General features: G+C 45.7%; 1 protein-coding gene across 5 annotated transcripts in view; it reads right to left on the bottom strand.

Annotated features, from left to right (window-relative positions):
- LOC147711220 (uncharacterized) overlaps positions 1-26,204 on the bottom strand; it is a 197,131-nt gene that overhangs the window by 80,355 nt on the left and 90,572 nt on the right. Inside the window, exon 2 of one of the 5 annotated variants that reach the window (XM_086922002.1) lies at positions 15,732-15,970. The exons of the other annotated variants lie outside the window; for them this stretch is intronic. The gene's annotated coding sequence lies outside the window, so the exon portion shown is untranslated. The remainder of the gene's footprint in view (positions 1-15,731; positions 15,971-26,204) is intronic. 5 annotated transcript variants of the gene reach the window in all.

The following is a 26,204-nucleotide window of genomic DNA, read 5'->3' as shown; positions in this document are numbered from 1 at the left end:
TTAGCTGCAGCAGCCCACACAGGTTTAGCAAAGAAAGGTTCAAAGGTTCAGAGTCAGGCGGGCGCTCAGCGGCGGCAGCTCTCTTTTAGCTGCAGCGGCCTGAATAGGTTAAGGAAAAGTTTAGAAGGTCTCAGTTCAGATTCGGGAGGGCTCTCAGCAGCGCAGCTGTCTCTTACTTGCAGCGGCCCACACAGGTTTAGCAAAGGTTCCTAAGAGGCCCATTCCATGCTCCTCACAGGAGAACTAGAGGCTCCGGATTACTCGACAGAGGCCTCACCTGCAAGCAGAACTCCTCGCACAGGAATTCCGACGGCTGACGGGGGAAGTCTAATGTCCCTGAGACTTCGGCAGGAGGGTCTCTCGATTTAGGCCCTCGGGTAGTTTCTTCGGCAAGCTTGGTGAAAGTTGCAAAGTCCTTTCCTCTGTTCACTCGGACCGAGTTTTGTCTTGACATCCAGAAGGAACACACTTGGCCAAAGTTCCAGCCCAGCATTTTATACCTAAAAAGTCTTTGTTCTCCAAGGTTGCAAATCACTGACTCCAGTCAGAACCAGTTCTGTGGGTTTGGGCACACTTGGTTTACGAGGCGACATCCTGCCCTTTCAGAAAGAGGGGGTCTGCTATCCGACACCCAGTGGGAGGTGGAGCCATCATTCACCTTGTCAGGCACGGCCCTGCTCGGATCAAGGAGTGACCCCTCCCCACACTTGCAATATCGATCTCTCTCTCAAGCTAGGTCTGACCCAGCTGGCCCTTCTGGTCCAAAACCAGATGGCCAATACGCATACTCGCAACAGTCTGCAGTAAAGCTTTAGGCAAGAAACTACCACGTTTTCAGGAAAGGCATTTCACAACATGTGCTACCTAAACGGTCCTTACTAAAAGGTGGTTCGCCCTGGCCTGAGTATACACATATCAATCTCGAAGTTCCTATTGGGTTTCTAGGGCCGGATAGGGTGCTAAGAAGTAATCCTTACCAAACAGGCTAAACAAATGTAAGCATTAGAGTTTTCCTTATTCATACAGTCATTTATATACAGGGAGCATGGGCGCTGTAGCACTGATTAGCAGTGGCACGACGCCCAGAACATCTACATCCAGCCAACATACAAGACAGGAGGAGTAAAAGAGGAAGGGAGACACACGTCAATGATGTCAGGTTTAACACCCTCTCAACACTGCTTTATAAGCATGTCAAACTATATCAAGACCCGCTGTACTAAGTTTAAAATAAAAATATTCTTTGGTATTAATCAGGATCTTTTCATTGAAACAACTTACAATCCATAGTCCATCTCTTAGTGAGATGTGAGTGAGTCTACAGCTCGAGTTCAAAACCTGCATGGTGAGAAATATGGATTGGTTGATGCGTTATTTGTCAAATTTTTAGCCAAAAGAGTATCTACTACAAAAAAAATCAAACTTTGAAAAGTGATCATACTTTTTTGAATGGCCTGTGCACTGTCTCTGTGTTCCAGCACATTCCTTCCAAGTATCCAAACTCTCAGGGTATGCATAATATTGTGAACATATCTGAGTTTTTGGGGTATTAGTTCACATTCCATGTTACCAATTCAGCTCCATCTACTTGCCCCTACAGACTTATGAAACTTTAGCTCAACATGTTCTGCATTTGTGAGGTTAAACAGTGCATAAAAACATTAATTCATGCTTGTGAGGTCATGTCAAAGTTGACAATTATTACATTTTCAATACATTTGGACATCTGCTACACTATTTGTATTAGTTTTTTCCATATGTGTGTGTTTATCATTCGAACTGCTTGCCCTACCTACATCTCCCATGATGCACTTCCCTTTTTGATAACAAATGTACTAAATGCTTCACAGTGTGCACTTACGCTGTGCTGAGCTCAAGTTCTGACTTAAGTAATTGGGACAATGGCAACATGCATTCCTTTTACCTTCAGATGTGTGTCCAGTTCCTGAGGTGTCCAGCTGTGTCACACCAACAACAGCTTCAGGCTGGATTGTGGATTCCACCAAGTCCTCCAGTGGAGTGTTTCCAGTGTCTGTTGGTGTTCCCCCTCCTGTTTTATGTGCCTCCTTCAACCAGTCTTCAATGCGCACCTTAGCCCGACTACGCAGATCGTACCATCGCTTTTCTAGCTCATCATTGGTGCGGTGTGTCACCCCAATTGCATTTAATCGGTTCTGGATCCGGATCCATATTTTCCTTTTCTCCTGCTCTGGTACTTTCAATGAAGCTTAGCCAAAAAGCTTCTCATGGCTGTACACTACTCCCTCAGTGTTTCAATTTCTTTTTCAAAAAATGTCAGTTTTCTTTTTCTGCCTGTTTGGCTGTCCTCTGCTGTTTGTGCAGCTTTCATTTTCAGTTGGTTGCCAGGTGTTTGCAATCTCTCTCTCCAACACCTCTTCTGCTCCCAGAGCCAGCTCCCTCCTCTCCCTGAGCCTCTGCACTGAAAATGAGGCTTGGAGTGCAGACTTCCTGGTTCTGATGTCATCAAGATGCATCAATGTGCGACTCCGGAATTTGCGATTTTGCAAATTGCAAAATCGCAATTTACGAAATCCAGAATCGCTAATATTTCTGCGATTTTGACAGATTATTTATTCGCTAAATTTATGATGCATCGCGATTTGCGATTCCTTATTTGCGATTCCTTAAAAATCGCTAATAAGGAATCGCAAATTCATAGAATGATGCATGTGCCTGTAAGATTATTCCTCCTGAAGTGGTTCTCCAACCTTTCAAGATTATCAATATACATTTTTAAATTTGTCGTGTGACTTTAACTGGGAGGTTTCTTTTGTATTCTTTTTCTATGTCTTTTTTATTTGCTACAGTACATTTCCCAATATAGTGTTTCTGCTCCCAATCTCAACAATTTATTTCTACAATAAGGAGCATGCCTCCTGGATCTCTTTTTAGTTTCCCTCAGAAACTTTAAACCTGCTCCTTACTTCTGCCATTACTTTTGTTGGCATTGTGCTGACTGGTTAGTGGGTGGCATATTAGATAATAAAGATGATTTCTTATGGGAAATAGGGGTTAGAGCCTGGGTCAGGTTCTTCTTAAGTGTGAAAGTGCGAGGCATACTCTATTCCTTGCCCATCTCCAGATCTCTCTATTACATAATTTTTATCATTCTCGACGATAGTGGCTAATCTATCAAACTTATTCATGAGGCTGCACTGTGCAAGCTCCTGATTTGTCTTTGTTCCTGTTTTATTTGCCTACTGAACCATCTTGATATACTCTACGGCCTTCTCACGTTCCCCTACTTCACCCAAGAAGTATGCATGTGACTCACCTAACTTTGCTCAGATTAAAGGTAGGCTGGAGTTTTCCACCTATCCCCTCATTTCGGGCATTATATCCTTCTCCACAACCTGAATTATGGCTCGGAGGTATGGTGTCATTTTTAGGGGACCTATCTATAGGCCTTATCGCTGCTGCTTGAAAACCAGTAGGAAGTTTACACACTTTGGAGATCTGTAATGTCCTCAAAGATTTATCTAGGGGCCCTTTTTTATGACTTATTTCAGATTTAGTCGGACTACTAAAGTTCTCCTGTGATTTTTTTATTTTTCTATCCACTTGCCAGTTCCTTCCCCTCTTTCCCATTAGCGGTCTCTTTACTACCAGCTTAGGTCCTAAGGGGTATTAAAGAGACCACTAAAGGGAAAGATGTACACAGCCCGAATGAAAAGAGCTGAAGCTACTGTTTTAGAGGTTTTTAAGCCCACTGTGAAGGTGCTAGATAAGAGGGGTCATTAGCTACAATCCAATGAAATCAATTCATGAGAAATGAGTGGAGAGTTTTCCTGGGGGCACTCTGCCCGGCTCTACAGTTCTCTGCCACGAACCGGGAGGGATGGGGTTTGTGTGAGAAGTTAGTATTAAAGTGAGGAAAGTTCCTGGCCCAACAGATACAGAGGTGTATAGAACTATGGTTAAGAGGAAGTATCTCAAACCCAAGGAGATTCTCCCTGTTGCCCTACGTACAGGTTTGGTAGCTAGTGGAGATGAAATGGAAAACGCCATTGCCAGAGCTGAGGTAGAGATCAATGGCAAGTCGGAATGGTTGAGGTGTAAGTGAGGGAGCAGCATGGTGCTGAATAACGCAACAGCAAATTTTCGGTTGCACTTTGTTTTGTACAAGACTTGAACCCTACATGGCTTGAACCCCTTCAGCTGTGTTAACCAGAGCACAGGCTGAAACCTCAAGAGGCAAGTGGGACCAATCCAGATTTGTCTATACCAGAAGAGGGTAGTTAAAGAATATGGGCTGACTCTGAGAAGGCACTCGCAATGGCATCCATTGCCCATGCTCCCGAAAGAGCAAATGATAAGATATCCCAAGCAGACCAGATGCTGGAGTTTGGCTCACTGACAGAGTTTCAGGGGGTGTTAGCTTAGCTACTGGGGTACCTATCCCAGGAATTTGGCAGAGCAATTTGAGTGCCCTTCGCTGGTGCGTCTTCAGAAGGAAAACTATGAACAGCTCAGCGATGGGTTGGCGAAAAAAGCATTATGTTAGCTGTGAGGATTAACTGCTTTATAGTGCACCTCTTAATCTTAAGCCAGGAGCTAGCAAGAGACAAGTGGTCCCACTAGTGGGCACAAACTTCCTGTTGTCTTCGGTCCACAAAGTGCCATTAGCAAGACCCAGGCTAGGTTGCACCCTCTGTTCTACTGGACTGGGTTATACAGACACACAAAGAGGTTCTAAGGAACCAGTCCCACTTGCCAAATGAGTGGTATGTCCGAGGTAAGATCAAGGCACCATTAATGCCTCTGCCAGTTAAAGGTGTTCCATTTGAACAAGTGGGAATAGATGCTGTTGGCCAATTTGGTTACGGTAAATCATGCCACCAGGTATCCAGGTGGTGCATCTGAGGAGTAAAGGTGTAAACATAATGACTAGGTTCTCCTTTCAATATTTTCTATAGTTGGATTTCAGACAGAGGAACCAATGTTACTTCCTTTTATTTGAGAGAGATGTAGTAGCTAGCACTTCTCAGAGGCATACAGTCCAATTAGTGGAGCGGTTTAACAAGACCATTAATAGCATGATGGGAACGCTACCAGAGAACCTCAGGAGGAAGTGGAATCTTATTCTGCCATGTTTCTTGTGTGCTTACATGGAATTTGCACAGAAAGGAGTTGGTTTCTGTTCCTTTTGAACTTCTCTGCTTGTGCAAATAGTTTATTGCCCACTCACTTTGTTCAAGGAGTGTATAGGAACTTCTGAATCACTTCAGGAGCATTTTGTGAATTACATGATTGTCCTCAGGACAATACATAGGTCAAATAAAGAAAAATCTTCAGGCTTGCAAAGAGCAGCTGAAAGAGTGTCATAATCAGAATGGGGTGCAGATTGTTAGCAGGGCGTCAGAAGGTGTTGATGCTGAAGCCCATTTGTCCTAAAGCTTTGGTGGATAAGTGGTGTGGGCTGCACAAGGTAGTGCAGTAGGTTTCTTGAGTCAACAAATTGGTGGACAGAGATGCCCAAAGGAATACATGAAGGTGTTCCAGGAGAATAAACTGAAGAGATTACACAGTTAACATCATGGCTATGCAAGAGGAAGTTAAAGAGAGAAAGCCTCTGCCAGACTCTCTGCAAAATGACATGAACGATAGATATGTGAACGGGGTACAGCTTGACACTATGTTTATAAACATGAGCAGCAGAAAGAGAGTAGAGAGGTGCTGGGAAGATGTTACAATCTTTTTTCGCGGACTCCACATTTTTAAGTCTGTCTGTGTTTATGAGACTGACAAAAGAGATGGAGACTGTCGGCCAAAAGCAAGACTTGATGCTTGTCTTGTCAGAGTCCAGGAGTGCATTAAGGTGAAAGTAGCCATTCATTTTGGCTAGGGAGTATTTGGGAGATCTCATATTTCTTGCCCAATTCCTTTGGTGTTGATGCCAACCAAGGTTCCCTAGGTTTGTGCTTTTGTGATGACTCCAGGACCAGTAGTGTCACAAACAAGTGTATGTATGAGGTTGTCCCTTGGCCCCAGTCACCAAGAGCCAGTAGAGTTTGTAACTGAGTTGCGCTTGGTCTCTCCTTAGGGGGGAAGAGAGTGCTTTAGAGACCACTGCAGGAATATTCTCGAGGGAGAACTATCAAAAGTTGCCAGTGGAGCGTGCATGGACCGAGTTGGCCAATTGCTGCTGAAAACCCAGGGAAGCATGCGAGTGATCCCAGAATCACTGAGGATCGAACTTACATTGAAGTGCCAATACCTTGAATGAAGAGACGCAACCTCCCTGGTGGGAGCACTTGAGTATATCAACGGGTACTTCTCTCTGCCTAAGACACTGATTGGGAAGAAATTACAATTTTAATAGAAATGGACAAAAGGAGTAAAACATATGTCCTGACAGCAGTTCGGGAATACCAGCACAAGTGAACCAGGAACATCGATGAGCCAAAGGAACCATGTTTTCTGCACTCCATCTGGGGGAGAGGAGACGGATCATTGAGAGTAGCTGCATAAGCATGTAAGAAGTCTCTTATATTTGGCTCTGGAGGCAAGCAACAAGACGCAGGAGGATTGTAACCCTAAGCCAAAGGGGATTAAATAAAGCAATCAATCAATCAATCATATCATTTATATAGCGCACTACTCACCCAGAGGGTCTCAAGGCGCTAGGGGAGGGGGGTCCGCTACTGCTCGAACAGCCAGGTCTTGAGTTGCTTCCTGAAGGCGAGGTGGTCCTGGGTCAGGCCGAGGTGGGTCGGTAGGGAGTTCCATGTCTTGGCGGTGAGGTAGGAGAAGGACCGTCCCCCTGTGGTGGCTCTTCGGATGCGGGGGACGGCGGCAAGGGCATGGCCGGTCGATCGGAGCTGGCGTTTGGGAGCGTAGAAGTTGAGGCGGCTGTTGAGGTATCCTGGGCCTTGGTTGTGTAGGGCTATGTGTGCGTGGGTGAGGAGTCGGAAGGTGATTCTCTTGTTGACCGGGAGCCAGTGCAGGTCTCTCAGGTGTCCGGAGATGTGGCTGCGACGGGGGATGTCCAGGATGAGTCGTGCTGAGGCGTTCTGGATCCGCTGGAGTCTCTTCTGGAGTTTGGCGGTTGTTCCGGCGTAGAGGGAGTTGCCGTAGTCCAGACGGCTGGTGACGAGGGCCTGGGTTACGTAGCATGCGCAGGATGTTGAAGCACGATGAGGAGACGGCGTTGACTTGTCTGGTCATGGAGAGGGAGGAGTCCAGGATGAAGCCCAGGTTGCGTGCGTGGTCTGTTGGTTTGGGTGCGCTGCCTAGGGCAGGGGGCCACCAGGAGTCGTCCCAGGCGGAGGGTGAGGATCCCAGGATGAGGACTTCCGCCTTGTCCGAGTTCAGTTTCAGGCGGCTGTTCTTCATCCATTCGGCTACCTCTTTCATCCCTTCGTGAAGGTTGGCTCTGGTGGTGGCGGGGTCGTTGGTGAGGGAGGGATCACTGACAGAATTTCGACCTCAGAAATATCGACCTACAAGAAAATCGAGTCAACAATATCGAGGGCAAAAATATCGACATCCTATCTACAACATGGTAAGTACAAAAATATCGAAAAAATAATATTGATGTAAAAAATATCGATGTTAAAAATATCGTTATTTTTTTTTATATATATAAATGTAAAAGTAAGTATATAACACTAATAAATAAAATATACATATTTAAAAGTATCTAATAATGTTTAAAATTATTAAATAATACATATATATTAATAATACATTAATTAAATATATACAGTAAAGATATAATATATATGTACTGAACAATAAGTATTAATAATTAATTTACTAATTTATAAATTAATGAAATATATTCTAATTTACTAATACATTTACAAACATAAAACAATAACATAAATAAAATGTAAGTAATATAAAAAATAAAATAAACATGTGATATTTTAACAATTAATTATATAAAACGTTGGATAGCGTAAGGGTAAAAATTACTATTCCTACTGCAGAGAGTGGAACAGTAGGGAAAGCGTTTGATAGCGTAGGGATAAAATTACTATTCCCACTCCAGAGAGTGCAACAGTCGAGAAAACTGACCCTGAACCCAAAAAACACCCCTTTACCCACGAACTGAAAACTGACCCTTAACCCTAAAAATACCCCTTTACCCAAGAACTGAAAACTGACCCTGAACCCTAAAAATAACCCTTTACCCATGAACTGAAAACTGACCCTGAACCCTAAAAATACCCCTTTACCCATGAACTGAAAACTGACCCTGAACCCTAAAAATACCCCTTTACCCAAAAACTGAAAACTGACCCTGAACCCTAAAAATACCCCTCTACCCAAAAACTGAAAACTGACCCTGTACACTAAAAATACCCCTTTACCCAAAAACCCAAAAATGACCCTGAACCCTAAAAATACTCCTTAACCCAAAGTTAAATAATATTATTTAATTAGCAATTAATAATTAATTAACAATAACAATAAAGTAAATATATTAGCACATAAGCTGTAATTAATATAATTTAATCATTAATATCATATTTCCCCAAATAATTAATTAACAGTAACTAAAAATTATATATATAAATAAATTACTCTAATTAATGTAATTAACTAATTAATATTATTTAATTACCAATTAATTACTAATTTAAAATATGTTCAAAATTATATTAATTAATTAACTAATTAATATTAATTATTTGCCAATTAATTAGTTATAAATATTTAAAAACATATATTAATTAATTAATTAATATTAAATTACTCCCCACCCTATTCCCCTATAAACCCACATCCCGCTACAGAAAATATATATCAATTAATCAATTAATAATTTCCCAATTAATCAATATTAATTAGCAAATAATTATAATTAATTAATTAATCCTACTAATTATTAATCAACTTACCATAATTAAATTACTTCCCACCCTATTCCCCTATAAACCCACAACCCGCTCCGGTACTAAAACATCTAATTTCCTTATAAATTTATATATTATTATAGAAAATGTATACACATATGATAGTAATTATTTTAAATACTTAAATTAAACATATAACACATACATAATAAAAAACTATAAAATAATACAAATATCGATATTAGTGTCATCGAAATTATTAACATCGATATATATGCTATCGATATTACTAACTTCGATATTACTTACATCGATATTAAGTATATCGATATTACTTACCTTGGGTCGATATTCTGTCCTACGATATTCTTGCCTTCGATATTATGCTCCTTCGATATTTCAGACTCGATATTATGGTAGGTCGATATTTCCAACTCGATATTTTGACTGTCTACCGGTGAGGGAGAGGATCAGCTGGGTGTCGTCGGCGTAGGGGATGATGTTGAGGTTGTGATGGCGTGCGATGTCTGCGAGGGGGCTCATGTAGACGTTGAAGAGGGTTGGGCTGAGCGAGGAGCCGTGAGGAACGCCGCAGATGACTTCGGTGGCTTCAGATCTGAACGGAGGGAGGCGGACTGTCTGTGTCCTTCCGGCGAGGAAGGAGATGATCCACTCCAGTGCCTTCTCCTGGACTCCGACGTTGCTGAGGCGCTGTACTAGGGTACGGTGGCAGACAGTGTCGAAGGCCGCGGAGAGGTCTAGGAGGATGAGGGCCGCTGTTTCTCCGTTGTCGATCAGAGTTCGGATGTCATCAGTGGCTGCGATCAGGGCGGTCTCGGTGCTGTGGTTGGCCCGGAAGCCAGACTGCGAGGGGTCGAGGGATCCCTTCGTCTCGAGGAAGGCGGCCAGCTGCTTGTTGACGGTCTTCTCAATGACTTTTGCAGGAAACGGGAGCAGCGAGGTGGGGCGGTAGTTCTTGAGGTCGGTGGGGTCGGCTGATGGCTTCTTGAGTAGGGCGCTGAGTTCGGCGTGCTTCCAGCTCTCCGGGAAGGTAGCGGTGTCGAAGGAGGTGTTGATGATGTCCCGCAGGTGGGGTGCGATGACAGCGATGACCTTGTTGAAGACGTGGTGAGGGCATGGGTCAGTCGGAGATCCGGAGTGGATGGAGTTCATCGTGCGGACGGTGTCTTCGGTGGTGATGGGAGTCCAGGCGCGGAGGGTGGTGGTGGGGGGCGATGGTTCGGTCGTGGCGTGCGTCGGTTGAGTGCTGAAGCTGTTGTGTATGTCTGCGATCTTGTTGTGGAAGTAGGAGGCGAGGGAGTTGCAGAGGTCTTGCGAAGGGGTGAGGTCGTTGTTTCCGGCGTTGGGGTTGGAGAGCTCTTTGATGATGTTGAAGAGTTCCTTGCTGTTGTGTGCGTTGTTGTCCAGTCGTTCCTTGAATGCGGTTTTCTTGGTGGCGTAGATGAGTTGGTGATGCTTTCGGGTGGTGAGCTTGAGGGCAGCCATGTTGTCCGAAGTTGGGTCTCTACGCCAGGTTCTCTCGAGTGCTCGGCAGTTCTTCTTGGAGTTCTTGAGTTCGTCGGTGAACCATGGGGCTTTCTTGCTACCGGGTCTGCTAGGCGGGGTCCTCAGGGGGGCGAGGTCGTCTGCGCAGTCGCTGATCCACTTCGTGAGGTTGGAGGCTGCCTGGCTTGGGTTCGTTGAGCTGGTGGGAGGGTTCATGCTCAGGGAGGTCGCGAGCTGGTCGGCTGTGATCTTGTTCCAGCTTCTGCGTGCAACCTGTTGCTGGTGGTGGTGGATCGTGGTCCTTCCGAAGCTGAAGTGGACGCAGCTGTGGTCCGTCCAGTGGAGTCCGGTGGCGTGGCTGAAGGCGATGTCCTTGCTGGATGAGAAGATGGGGTCCAGTGTGTGTCCGGCGTAGTGGGTGAGGGTGGTGACCAGCTGCTTGAGTCCCAGGTTTGCGAGGTTGTCCAGCAGGGTCATGGTGTTGCGATCGTTGTTGTTCTCCAGGTGGAAGTTGAGGTCCCCGAGGAGGATGTAGTCAGCGGAGCAGAGGGCGTGCGGGCTGCTGAAGTCGGCGATGTCTTCGCTGAATTGTGTGCGTTGCCCCGGGGGTCTGTAGATGAGGGTGCCTCTTAGGGTGGTCTTGGGGTTGATGTGGACCTGGAAGTGCAGGTGCTCGGCTGGTGCGAGGGTGTCGTCGGTGTTGGTCGTGATGCGGATGGTGTTCCTGTGGATGATGGCGATGCCTCCTCCGGTGTGGTTGATGCGGTCCCTTCGGATGATCTTGTAGCCGTCTGGGATGGCGATGGCGATGTCGGGCGCTGAAGAGGCGTTCATCCAGGTTTCCGTGAGGAAGGTGACGTCTGGGGCTGTGGTGTCGAGCAGGTTCCAGAGCTCGACAGCGTGTCTGTGGACGGAGCGGGTGTTGAGCAGGATGCATTTCAGGTGGCTGCTGTTGTTGCTCGCCTTGGTCTTTGTTGGTGCTTGAGTAGTGCAGGTCCAGATGCAGGTGAACTTGCAGGAGGTGCTGCAGAAGGGTCCGTGGGTGCGTCTCGGGGTGGCTCGGTAGCAGCCCGGGAATCGGCCGGCGTTGAGTGCGTTAAGGGTGGCGGCGTCATACGTCTGGCGGGCGGGCTGGGGTCTGCGGGGGCCAGGGGTCCTGGCGCTGGGCGCAGTCCAGGCACGGACGGGCGTAGACGGGCTTGCCTTTGGCGTGCCTTCGGCGCACAATCGGCGCGCCCGCTGCGCGTACGCCACTCTGCCATATGTGGAGAGTGGGGGGGGGCGGAGCGAGGGAGGGTCAGCTGGGAGGCGGGAGCGGGGTGGCGAATGGGAAGGGCGAGCGAGGGAAGGGGGCGGGGCCGCAGGGGGGCAGCGGCGGGGAGGTGGCGGGAAACGCGGCAGGGGCTGGGCGTCCTAATGAGGGGACCAGCGGCCGAGGAAAAAAACACAGGGGGCCAGAGAAAATACGGCGGAAAACGCTCCACACTAACAGGGGAGAGCAAGCAGGTTACAATGAGGCAAAAAGCGGCAAATGATACAAAGAGGCAAAAGCAGTTTCCAAGGAGCAAAAAAGCGGTGAAAGGCAGGGGAGAGCAAGCGGGTTACAAGGAGGCACAGGAGAACCGCAATCCAGGTGGAGCAGAAGCAAGTCCATGACCTCAGGTAGCAAACACAAAGCAAGGTCACAAAGTTATTTGCTGCATTATCACACTACTGAGGAGTCTGTGGGCCAAGCGGATACCAATGTGGCCATCACTAAGACTAATCTATTATCCATATTAAAAATGAAAAGAACAAAGGGCTCAAATTTGGAATCGCTTTTGGAGGGGTTATCAGAGTTCTTGCTGGGAGCTGAAGCAGAAGATATTTTATTGAACAGAGGGCACATAATGGGTTCCCAGACCTCCAGCCGACACTAACCGCCCTCAAGATATAGTGGTGAAATTTCAGAATTTCCAAACTAATGAGAAGGTCTTGAAGGTGGCGCAAGAATGTGACAAAATCAGATTTGAGGACCATGATTGCGCTCTTTTCCAGGATTTTTGCTCCGCCCACATTGGCAAGACACCAAATAGTTTGCCCAATAACTATCTCTGGGAAAAATACGTTGAGATGCCAGAAGGAGATGGTAAATTGACAGAGGCTGATTTAATGCAGACACTACAACCTGCACATGCTCATGTTAAATACACACCATCATGCCAGGTGGAATGGAATAGTATAAGTACTCACATTGAAAATTAGGGGTCTAGGGATAATCACACTTCCAAGATTCTGTCTCTTCTCCGTCACTACTGCAGCCTGTTCTTTTCTTTCTTTGGTTTTATTTTTCTTCCTTTTCTTTTTGGTTCCCTTATACACAACCAGAGTAGAAAAGGCTAGAGTTAAAGCAGCAGCGACCTATGGAGCTGGGGTTTAGGGTATGGCAGCACCCCAACGACACCACTACAAACTATTGAAAATGCATTCTTTAAATATGTAGTGGGTTTACCTTCCTCCTTCTCAAATGGTATTTTACACTTGGAAATGGACATACCTTATATTTCAGAGTCCTCCTCTGGCATTCAATTTGGAGGCGAGATACAGTTCCATTGAACCAGTCAATACTAAGGAGCTGCTTGGCAATGAACAAGTGGAAGAGGTCTAGGTGGCTCCACTTTGTAGAGTCACGGCTAAGAGAGATTGGTCGGCACAAACTTTTTAAAGACCCCCTACCCTGTAAGAAGGTTTCCAAACAGAGAGTGAGTGACATGTTTATGTCGATGAACAAGTACAAACGAAGGGTACAACAAAATGAGAAATATGCAGTCGGGGCATATAGCCTCAACCCACCTCTAACTGGAGGAGACTTTTCCTATTTAACTAATGTAAACAAGATGCAACATAGATTTATATTATTAAGGTTTCGTACTAACTTGATACCTTTAATGTTAGGCTATCCGGAAAAAACATATAATCAAGCTGACTTAAGTTTGTGCCCCTGTGATAATTTATCACCTCAAACAGAATTGCACATATTCCTATTCTGCAGCCTATACGAGAGCGATAGGAATGTCTACCTTAAACCAATTTAAAACAAAAGGACTTTTAAGCAGTGCCGGGTAGCTTTATACTTTCTGAAAACACTTCCCGACCCTCTGGTTTGCTATTCAGTTTCGTCATTCCTGTGGGCTTGCATGAGGAAGAGGAAAGGAACATCGTGTATGCCATTGAGTATGTAAAAATGACAACCTAAGTACCCAGAGTTAGTACATGAACAGGCTCACTTCTTCTTTTTAATATTTTATGTATTTTTCGTCTTTATCTCAAAAATGGTGATGTATTATTTGTATCTTTTTTAAGACAGAATTATGAAATTAGTTTTAAATGTGACTTATCTATATGTGCTTTTATGATCCTTTTAATATGATCGAATAAAGACAAATTGATTGATTGAGTAAAAAATGTGATGCAATTTGCGACCCACTAATTGGTGGGTCGTACATCTGGCCCCAGGAACCTGCAGATTCTCTGGAAGTTTTTATAAAGCTTTCTCGAATAAGCTAACACCTACTTTAACCCACTTGCATAAATCTTTCTTGACATTAGCGAGTGTAATCCCCCAAGATGGCCGAGGCCATTATTACAATAATCCATAAAAAAAGGAAAGACCCAGGGCAGTGATCCTCTTACAAGCTAATAGCCCTCCTGAATGTTGACTTTAAAATTTACACAACACATCTAGCCCTGAGATTGGAAATGGTCCTTCTAACACTCATACACCCAGCCCAATAATTTCTTATAAGAAATCGGCAGAGACACAATAATATTAGGCAAGTAAAACATCTTATCGTTAAAGCAAACAAGAAGAAGAAAGAGATCCCGGCACTCATGTTGATGTTCGATACAGAGAAACCATTCTATTGTGTTTACTGGTACTTCTAAGGAAAATGATTGAAGGGAGAGGACTAAAGTTTTTAACGATTGCCATAGTGGGTTACCAGTACCCAGGTTTCGAGTTATTCTGATCAAGGGAAGCCCAGAACTTTTTAATCCATCACCATTCTTCAGCTCACTCCACCACCCCAGTTCAGATATGGCCATATGCAAATGAGTCTGACCCTGTGCCTCATGGGAACAGTCCAGCCCGAACTGCCAAGCCATGTCTTCCCTGGACCGGAAACAAGCATTTTGGGACCGGTTTCGGGTTCATAACCCTCGTCAGCCAGGCTATCTTGAATCCAGTGGCAAAGTGAGCAAGGGACTCACGTCTGAGCATACCCTGCCAACTTAGGGCGAACACAGCGATACAAAAGGGGATGATGGACAGAGCGTTTTAGCAAATCAAACACTCACCCCCAGTCAACTGATCTGGGTTTAATCCATCACCATTCTTTAGCTCACCCTGCCACCCCAGTTCAGACATGGCCATATGCAAATCAGTCTGACCCTGTGCCTCACGGGAACAGTCCAGCCCGAACTGCCAAGCCATATCTTCCCTGGACCCGAAATAAGCATCCTGGGACCGGTTTCGGGTTCATAACCGTCATCAGCCAGGCTATCTTGAATCCAGTGGCAAAGTGAGCAAGGGACTCACGCCTGAGCATACCCTGCCAACTTAGGGCAAACAAAGCGATACAAAAGGGGATGATGGACGGAGCGTTTGAGCAAATCAAACACTCACCCCCAGTCAACTGATCTGGGTTTAATCCATCACCATTCTTTACCTCACTCCGCCACCCCAGTTCAGACAAGGCCATATGCAAATCAGTCTGACCCTTTGCCTCAAGGGAACAGTCCAGCCAGAACTGCAATAGACAGTGAGGCAGACACACAAACAAGGCTGTGGGAATGGTAAGCACCTAACATCTATCAGGACGAACCATCAACTATTCCAGAATTCAGAAAGTCGACACTGGGATGGGTGGGCAATGGATGGTGGCGGTGGCGGGTTGTATTGTTCTTTTCTTATATTAAGGTTATGTTACATAAAGATTGAAATTGTTAGCAATAGACATCACAAATACTGCAAATGTGTTAGGCATGACTTTGTAACAATTAATTGTGCTGAAACATGGTGGATTCAAGCCCGGAAATATCTGTAGCTGAATCTCGAAATGTATTGTTGATGTATGACCTGATATGTGTAAAACTGAATATTTGAAAATTCAATAAACCAATTTAAACAAAAAATAAAGAAGCGGGAAGTAGAGATTTGTCCCCTATGGAGGGGTTTGTATTCAGAACTCCATGTACAAAGGGAAATAGCTCCATTATACACAAACTAATTCTTGTGCTGTACTGGAATCACTTGAGTCAAATTACCCCTATTAAGATAAATGAGATGCACTGTTATGCAAAGAACTTAAAGAGAAACAATTAACATATTTTTTGAAGAATCTTAATGTAACAGTTACGTACCTTCGGTAACCCTATATCTGGTAGAGACACAGTCTAGCAGCAGATTCCTCCAGGTGCCAGTCTGGATCCAGAAATTTTTCAGCAGCACCTCTGGCCGCTGGGGGACGGCATCTTACGGCTCTGCGATGATGTCGTCTCTGAATATGACGTCAGTGGAGCCATATAAGTCCCCTCCGGCACGCGGACATCAGTTTCTTCTGTGAACACTTCTGTGCCAGAACGCAGAGCCACTACAGAAACTAGTTGTGGAAACAGTGTGCCAAAAAAGATAACAAACCTTCGAAACATTAAGAAAGAAATCACATCAAATAGTATATGATTACCCGCGAAAAAATCAACAAACACAGGGCTACATGAAACTCTACGCCCTTTTGAATAACAACTATAATAGGGAAAAAAACTATGCACTCTACGAACCATTCTGCAGTAGTAAGAAAAGGTATGGCAAAAGCCAACAGAACCTACAAAACAACATCAGGTTGTACTTTCATAGAAAGAAAAAAGAAATTAATACTACTCACTGGTGTGTCATCCAGAAGAAAGAGAGAAAACACATCACCACTCTACCAACCACACGCATTTGGAAATGGATGTTATTTCAGCATCTAAACAAAAGCTAAGTGGCCAGGTCAAGCGATTTGTTTAGTCCCAAAATAGATTGAGATAGTGATCACTGCTACATAAACTGATCACTGATGGGGTGTAACCCTTACCTCAAAGGTCATTTGCAGCGCATTAAGGAATCTGTGGCTATACCAGATATAGTGTTACCAAAGGTAAGTAACTTTTACATCTGAATGAGACATCTAGCCGCAGATTCCTTAACTTTGAATTACATACCATAGGTATATCCCACTGGAGGAGGATCTGTAAACTAATCCCACAAAAGGTCACAAGGAGAACTAGGTGGTCAACTAAAGACTGACCAAGAGCATGTAGGATTGAAAAACAAGTGCTGGCTTTTAATAGAACCTTTAACTTCTGTCATGGAGCATACAAATAAAAGCAACTGTACAACCTCGAGAAAATCGGTCTTTGAAGGGAAAGAGTTCAAAAGGATTCAAGAGTTGTCTTTAAGCTTTAAGAGTCCTCTGTCAGAAGACAGACATGACCCATTTACTCCCCCAAAAAAGGGGAAAGAAGACTGGAGCACCAAAAGGGTCAAATGCCTAATAAAAGAAACATAGGGGCGCAGTCATCAATCTAATTACTGATCACAAAGGGGCTGATTCTGCTAATCAGCCCATTTGCGACGGGTAATTAACCATTTGGGATGCATCAAGCCCAAACCCAATCGCAAAATAGGTAATCTCAAAATTTGCAATTACCTATTTTGCAAATGCATTTAGAGAATAGCAATTTGTGATTCCTTAAATGCAATGCAAGAAGCAATCTGAGATTGCGACTTAGCATTAAGAAATCACAAATAACAATAAAATAAAATAAAATAAACTTCAAGTTGGTGGTAATCTGCAATTTCTTAGAAAAATGCTAGAAATTGCATTTTTCTAAGTACCATGTGGCGAACACACATGCCCTTAGGTCATGTGTGTGCGCCACATGTGCACACATGCCAGTTTTGGGGGTGAATCAGGATGGCCTTGTGGCCCCCTATCACTCTTGAAATTGCATGCACAATTTGAGATTACCTTTTTGGCAATCACAAATTGCGAGTGGTAGGCATTCCCTATTAGCAAATGTGTAGGAATCACAATTTATTTAGCGATTCCTACATGCACAGGAAATTGAGAGTCCTTAATTGTGATTCCTTAACGCCATCGCTGCTGCTGATATACCCCTCCTGTGCTGGGCCATAATGTTAATGGGTGTGGTCATGACGAGCTCAGCTCGTCATGAGTGCAGCTCCACTTTGCCTCATGACGAGCTCAGCTCATCATGAGCATGGAAGGGGTTAAAAAACTCTATTAAGGAATCGCAATTCCTTACATTGATGCATGTGCCCCATTATCTCTGCTGCTTCTGACAATAAGAAACATAAAAAGGGATGTCCTACTGGAAACCTAATATGACCTTCTGAATCTATTTCCCGAAGGAAATATGAATAACACCCCTTTATCAAGATTAATATAGTGTGAAGCATCCACAATCATTCAATGACACACAAGATACATAGAGAGACATAAATAAATATATAGATATATACTCCTTTGCATAAAACAACTTATAACATCCTGTCCCAGCCCTAAATGGCAGGAGTATTCAAAGCATGAGTATCTTGAGCACACATGCCTTGAACATACACAGAAACATTTTCTATCAAGTAAGGACCTGGCAACAACCTAAAGCATGTGAGACTAACGATAATACTAACAAACAAAAATCCAAAGGGTGAAACAGATCCCGAGGTTAAGTATATCTGACATGCATCACAGGGACTGTCTCCCCACAGTGTTAGAATAAACACAGCAGAGGAAGGTTATTATTCCCATACTTCACTTTATGATGGAACAGCTACCTGGAGTAAACACGAACAGTGATGGGGAGAGGCAGTCCCTTACCTCAATGGTTACATTATTATCTACACCTATTTGTTTGTCCCACCTAAAGGAGAGGCAATATGTACTAAATCCTGAGCCTACTAAAATACTGAGCGGTGATGGATTAAACCCAGATCTTTTGACTGGGTGTGAGTGTTTGATTGATTCAGATGCTCCGTCCATCACCACCCCCTTTTGTACCGCTTTTGGCCACCATAAGTGTGGCAGGGTATGCTCAGACGTGAGTCCCTTGCTCACTTTGCCACTGGATTCAAGCAAGCCAGGCTGAAGACGGCTGGAATGCCAGAAACCGGTCCTCGGAAGCTTGTTTCCGGTCCAGAGAAGACATGGCTTGGCAGTTCGGGCTGGACTGTTCCCATGAGGCACAGGGTCAGACTGATTTGCATAAAGTCATGTCTGAACTGGGGTGGCAGAGTGGGCTAAAGAACAGTGATGGATTAAACCCAGATCTGGGTGTGAGTGTTTCATTGATTCAGATGCTCCGTCCATCACCACCCCCTTTTGTACCACTTTTGGCCGCCATATGTGTGGCAGGGTATGCTCAGACGTGAGTCCCTTACTCACTTTGCCACTGGATTCAAGCAAGCCGGGCTGAAGATGGCTGGAATGCCAGAAACCGGTCCTAGGAAGCTTGTTTCCGGTCCAGGGAAGACATGGCTTGGCAGTTCGGGCTGGACTGTTCCCATGAGGCACATGGTCAGACTGATTTGCATCTAGCCGTGTCTGAACTGGGGTGGCAGAGTGGGCTAAAGAATGGTGATGGATTAAACCCAGATCTTTTGACTGGGTGTGAGTGTTTGATTGATTCAGTTGCTCCGTCCATCACCAACCCCTTTTGTACAGCTTTTGGCCGCCATAAGTGTGGCAGGGTATGCTCAGACGTGAGTCCCTTGCTCACTTTGCCACTGGATTTAAGCAAGCCGGGCTGAAGACGGCTGGAATGCCAGAAAACGGTCCTCGGAAGCTTGTTTCCGGTCCAGGGAAGACATGGCTTGGCAGTTCGGGCTGGACTGTTCCCATGAGAGACAGGAACAGACTGATATGTCTGAACTGTGGTGGCACAGTGGGCTAAAGAACGGTGATGGATTAAACCCAGATCTTTTGACTGGGTGTGAGTGTTTGATTGATTCAGATGCTCCGTCCATCACCACCCCCTTTTGTACCACTTTTGGCCGACATAAGTGTGGCAGGGTATGCTCAGACGTGAGTCCCTTGCTCACTTTGCCACTGGATTCAAGCAAGCCGGGCTGAAGACGGCTGGAATGCCAGAAACCGGTCCTCGGAGGCTTGTTTCCGGTCCAGGGAAGACATGGCTTGGCAGTTCGGGCTGGACTGTTCCCATTAGGCACAGGGTCAGACTGATTTGCATATAGCCATGTCTCAACTGGGGTGGCAGAGTGGGCTAAAGAACGGTGATGGATTAAACCCAGATCTTTTGACAGGGTGTGAGTGTTTGATTGATTCAGATGCTCCGTCCATCACCACCCCCTTTTGTACCGCTTTTGGCCGCCCTAAGTGTGGCAGGGTATGCTGAGACGTGAGTCCCTTGCTCACTTTGCCACTGGATTCAAGCAAGCCGGGCTGAAGACGGCTGGAATGCTAGAAACCGGTCTTAGGAAGCTTGTTTCCGGTCCAGGGAAGACATGGCTTGGCAGTTCGGGCTGGACTGTTCCCATGAGGCACATGGTCAGACTGATTTGCATCTAGCCGTGTATGAACTAGGGTGGCAGAGTGGGCTAAAGAACGGTGATGGATTAAACCCAGATCTTTTGACTGGGTGTGAGTGTTTGATTGATTCAGATGCTCCGTCCATCACCACCCCATTTTTTTCCGCTTTTGGCCGCCATAAGTGTGGCAGGGTATGCTCAGACGTGAGTCCCTTGCTCACTTTGCCACTGGATTCAAGCAAGCAGGGCTGAAGACGGCTGGAATGCCAGAAACCGGTCCTCGGAAGCTTGTTTCCGGTCCAGGGAAGACATGGCTTGGCAGTTCGGGCTGGACTGTTCCCATGAGGCACATGGTCAGACTGATTTGCATATAGCCATGTCTGAACTAGGGTGGCAGAGTGGGCTAAAGAACAGTGATGGATTAAACCTAGATCTTTTGACTGGGTGTGAGTGTTTGATTGATTCAGATGGTCCGTCCATCACCACCCCCTTTTGTACCGCTTTTGGCCGCCATAAGTATGGCAGGTATGCTCAGAAGTGAGTCCCTTGCTCACATTGCCACTAGATTTAAAGCAAGCCGGGCTGAAGACGGCTGGAATGCCAGAACCCGGTCCTCAGAAGCTTGGTTCCGGTCCAGGGAAGACATGGCTTGGCAGTTCGGGCTGGACTGTTCCCATGAGGCACAGGGTCAGACTGATTTGCATACAGCCATGTCTGAACTGGGGTGGCAGAGATGGCTAAAGAACGGTGATGGATTACACCCAGATCTTTTGACTGGGTGTGAGTGTTTGATTGATTCAGATGCTCCGTCCATCACCACCCCCTTTTGTACCGCTTTTGGCCGTCATAAGGGTGGCAGGGTATGCTCAGACGTGAGTCCCTTGCTCACTTTGCCACTGGATTCAAGCAAGCCGGCTGAAGACGGCTGGAATGCCAGAAACCGTTCCTCGGAAGCTTGTTTCCGGTCCAGGGAAGACATGGCTTGGCAGTTCGGGCTGGACTGTTCCCATGAGGCACAGGGACAGACTGATTTGCATATAGCCAAGTCTGAACTGGGGTGGCAGAGTGGGCTAAAGAACGGCGATGGATTAAACCCAGATCTTTTGACTGGGTGTGAGTGTTTGATTGATTCAGATGCTCCGTCCATCACCACCCCCTTTTGTACTACTAAAATACTGAGACTTCTGTCCTGGAACCTAGCAGGTCTAAGGTCTAAAATCGTTTATGAAGAGTGGGGGAAATGTTGTGCATAGTTATGACATTTGTATTTTCCAGGAGACATGAGTCATTGATAAAATATTTAGAGTGGGTTTTACTAATCATAGTGTTGAAGCTGCACCTTCATAGAAGGGTCGCCCAGCCAGTGGCCTTGTTATTTCGATCAAAACTAACATGGGGGTTCGCTAAAAAAAAGTATAATATTAACTTCACTGATATAATGGCCCTGAACATCAAAAACAGCTCAGTGCTCCTGGTTAACATTTACAATAGATTTCCCTCTCAACATCACGACTCCCCCACAATTCTTGCTCTAGAACAGATCCTCAAAAGAGAAGGGGCATCACACAACATATAGGTATCCTGGGGACCCAAACACAACTTTTGAGTCCCTTGAGGTAACTAAAAATGTAATAGATAAAGAGGAGGTGGAATTAGGCATCCCATGCCTGAGTCAGGTAAAGCAGTTCAAAACGTGAGGTAGCATTCCAAATTACCTCTGTAACCCTCAAATTTGGGTAGAGAGCTGCTAACGGGCGTTCTACCTCTGATCTAAAGCTTGGCCATACGTATAAAAGAGCCAACTGAAAAACAAGGATTGACTATTGTTGGCTCGATGTATTTCTCTGGCCCACGTTGGTCGACATGTGTGTAACTGAGAGATTTGACAGCGAATTTAATGCCTTAAATTTAGAATTAATCGATGTGTTCAATTCTTACCAACCATCCCCAGAGACCATCTTACCCACTCCAACTGTTCTTAGTAATAACAGAAGGAGGGTTAAGTGGCCCCCAATCGTGAGCAATGCGGATACCATGGCAAATATTTACCATATAGTAGTCCACTCATTAGCCAATATGGGTATCCGGGGCTTAGAGAAAAAAATTCTGGTGGACACATTCACAGATTTCCTAAATAATTTCGAAAGGTTTTTTATAAGGGAAACAGTGGCAAGAAAACAGCCAGAAATACGAACAAGTGGTTTGATGAGTCGTGTAAGCAAGTTCGACAAACAATGATGGGAGCTATTAAAGCCAGTTCAAGAACCATGGTAGCCAGAAAAAGGAAAGCCTATAAAAATGCTCAAATTGAGGCAAAAAGGAACTGACACAAAAGGGTTTGGATAGCTCTACTAGCCGCGACACAAGCCAAAAATAGTAAACAATGTTGGCATTTGATATCTAAAAGTCAACTGTAGCCAGGACCAAAGGACATTAACCAAATCACCATTGAGTACCGTGCATTAGATTTCAAAATTCACCAACTTACCTTCACCATAGAAGAAACCCAGGAAGTAATTGCCATTCTGTAATGGGGCAAGGCACAATTTCTAGATAAAATACCGGGGGACCTTTATCTCTCTGAGCCTAAAGTTTGGACTGCGATTTAAAACTACACCTTTAACCACATGACTGCTAAGGCAATTCCCCTCCTGTGCTGCAGATCCTTGAAATACATTATTTCATGACGAGCTCAGCTCGTCATGAGCACACGACCAGTGTACTGCATGACGAGCTGAGCTCGTCATGAGCAGCGAAGGGGTTAATGCCATCTTAAAAGGGGCAGAAATGTTAGACTCTTGGTTAGATGCACAGGTAGTGCCCATATTTAAAACAAGCATTGGCATAGCCAATAGTTCTCGCCTTTGGGACCTTATAAGTGTTTAGCCATGCAACAGTTAATGGTGTTGCACCAAGGATATTGTGCTGCATAACTAAATACTTATAAGGTCCCAAAAACGAGATCTATTGGCTATGTCAATGCTTGTTTCCAGTAAGTATCAGTAGGTTTGATCTGCCCAAATTTATCCGAGGATGAATCTCTTATTGCACACACTATGTATTGGGGAGAGGATGTAGCCGTACAGCTAGAGCTGCCGACTTTGGAGCTGAGGAACTGGGTTTGTGCCTCTGCAGTGCCTCAACATTCTGTGATTCCAGGCAAATCACTTAATCTCCCCTGCCTACCAAAATAATGAATGTGTCCTTGTGTAATGTAACTAGTGCTAATCTAAAGCGCTTTGGATCAAGCTCCCTCTGGTCCCTGGGCGAGTGCAGGGCAGCACCTCAGTGGGGCAGGTAGGCAGAGCTGGGCCGATCAATAATTTGACTTAGAGGCGTCATGAACCCCCGTTTTAGCAGATGAAGTAGGGGTTGTCACTGGACTCCATGGCCTAATAAGTTCATGGGACAAGACAGGAAGGAACAAAACATGAAGGAAGGTGAAATGGAGGACGAAAGGGCTGACTGAAATGAACAAATGAAGGAAGAGTGTAAGGACGGGTGGGTGGATGTGGCAAAGAAGAATGGAAGGGTGGATGGATTGATGAATGAGCGAAAGGGTGCTTGTGGATGGATCTATTGTGAACAGAAGCATCGTAGCTGGCTGGAATGGTGGATGGAGGGATAGACGGGGACAGCGAAGAGGGAGGAATTGGATGTGTGTGTAAGAATAAATGAACTGAAAAATGGGGGAATGAATGGATGGTTTAAGGAATGATGAATGGGGAGAGGATGTGGCCTAACGATTAGACTAGTCGACTCGAAGCTGGAGAACCAGGTCCGAGTCCGGGCAAGAACACTCAACATACTGTGATTCTGGGAAAATCACTCAATCTGCCTGTTTCCAAGAAAAATGAACGTGTCCGTCTGTAACTCAACTGTTGCTCATATAAAGCCTCTGATACCTTCGGGTCGAGTTCGCGACATATAAAACTCTAAAACAAAAAACGTGTATGCAGTGTTAGCTATAAAGAAAATCTTTCCAGGATGACTCTGGCTTGTTTATTTTACTGACTCCCAGGTTCTCAGGGGTTTGGTTCCAAGAGTGTGTGTGGGTGGCGTAATTTTAATTTTCTGGCATCTGCCTTGCATGGACTTTCATAATTGAGTAATTTGTTGTTAGCGCAAAGTTAAACAATGTGCAAATGGTCACTATTTGAATGTTCATCTAATCTAGAGAGAGAGAGAGAGAGAGAGAGAGAGACAAGGCTCCTGTGGTGAGACCAGTTGCGCCCCTCAGAGCCTTGTGTTGTTGGCAGAGCCTGGGGTCACGTCACCCCCATAGCTTCAGCAGCAGCAGGCGCGGAGGGGGCAGCGTACCCCGGCACATGGCTCGGATCCTCCCTCAGCACAGGGGAGGGGCGTTGCTGCTGTGAGGGGAGGGGATGCACCGCGCTGCACATGGAGGCAGCGCTAGAGGACAGAGACAGTGCTGGTCCTGTGTGCGCTGCACTGTGTTGCCTGACAGAGACAGGCAGAAAGGTTTCTGCCGCTGAAACAAACCAGAGAGTAATTAATGTGGGAAGGCAGCGGGTGGAGGTAGCCACAGCTCGTGACCTGCCACATCAGGTATGGGAGTGGTAACAGGAGCTGTGGTGTGATTGGGAATGTGGAGTGGGGGGCATATGTAGGTTACAGAGAGTTAAGGTTTGGCTGATCTAAGGAACCCCTCAGGGAGAGAGCTGATCCACCGGGGGTATCTACGAGCTCCCAGTGGCATATTCCGAGTGAATACAAACATTTTATGTACCTACCCAACCACAGCCGAGAAGTAACAGCCGCTCCAGGGTAAAATTACGCAGTTTTGCGCATTGTAAATTAAAATGTTGAAAAAAAAATCAGATCCACCGTCCTCATGCGCAACCCTCATCGACAACGTCTCCTCAGTCACACGATATCACCAACCTTCCAAGGCGCACACCCACCTCATCTATGCTACCTTTTCAGACACCCTCAGAATAATCACTGCCTCTCCAGGCACACATTACCTCAACAATAATGCCTTATGGATACACCGTATCTTCCCGCCTCCTCAGTTACACACAACTGACACAAGCCTCCTAAAAACGCAAACAATTAACACCACCACCTCCCTCCGGGAGCACAACCCACTTTCCCGGGGCACACACCATCCATCACCCGTCTTGTTGGTGCCCACCTGCAGCACAGAAATGTGCTCTGATGCTTAGAGCGCCAACTTTAGGACTGAAGTCCCAAGTTCACACTCACTTTGTAAAATGTTCACCAACAAGGTGCTGGTGAAAAGTGTGAGTAAAGGGGGCCACACTATCTTGTTGGTGCATCTCTGAGGCCCCCTAGAGGTGGTCTGCTTTCTGTCGGGAGTCGAAGCACGCAACATCTAACCTGAGACTAATTGGTCTGTATGTAGTCCCTTCCCTTCCCCTACCTATTTCAGTGTCTTATCTCCTTGCACCTGAAATTATACTGTTTGGCAAAAGCATCATTTTGCCCTGAATACTCCGCACATTTTATGATGAGAAGCCCAGATAACTGAGTTACCATCACTACTACTACCGACCACATTCTACATATGAATAGCGCACGTTACTCCGGATGGTTTCTAAGGGCTGTAAAAGTCAATCTCCTGAAGGAGCTTTGATGAGGAAAGCCTCGACGGATTTCTTGGAGTTAACGGGGGCCATAGACGAGGGCGGAGGAGAAGCTGTGAAGTGCCTGGGGATGGGAGTGCAGAGTCTTGCCTGCCTTGAAGGAGAAAGCCCACGAACAGAGTGCTGTGGGATGGCTGAACTGCGACTGTTAGCAGGTCGGGAAGATAGCAGATTGAGCTGCAGTAGTCAAGGCGAGAGGTATTGTGGCGGCAAGGACTAAGCTCTGATGCGGGGATGGGGGTGAGGGAGGGAGTGACAGAACAGCGAGATGTTCGCCTAACGACCAGAGCTAACAACATTTCAGCAGGCCGGAAGTCCAGAGTGATTCACACACGCAGCAGCAAAAGTGAAAGCTGCTAATTAAAACAAGCGCGGCCACATAAATGTAAGCGCTGCAGCGTCCTCTGGACTTCCAGCCTAAGCCTTGCAGTTACGAACAAGGAATGCAGCTGCAGCGTCCCACGAGTGGTGCGCGCAAGCTCATGTTGCTCATAACCGCAAGCCTTAGGCCGCAAGTTCAGAGCAATTTCAAGAGGTCGTTTTCCTAGAGCAGCGCATGCGCGCTGCGCTAGGCTCGACCTAAAAATGGAATAAAAGCAATCCGGCACATTATTGGCCTAACAGCCTCATTGACAATGCACAAAAAATATTTTGCAC

Source organism: Lissotriton vulgaris, chromosome 5 (assembly GCF_964263255.1).
Source record: "Lissotriton vulgaris chromosome 5, aLisVul1.2, whole genome shotgun sequence".
Lineage (NCBI taxonomy): Eukaryota > Metazoa > Chordata > Amphibia > Caudata > Salamandridae > Lissotriton > Lissotriton vulgaris.
Note: the sequence above shows the minus strand (reverse complement) of the source record. Positions and strands in the feature narration are given on the sequence as shown.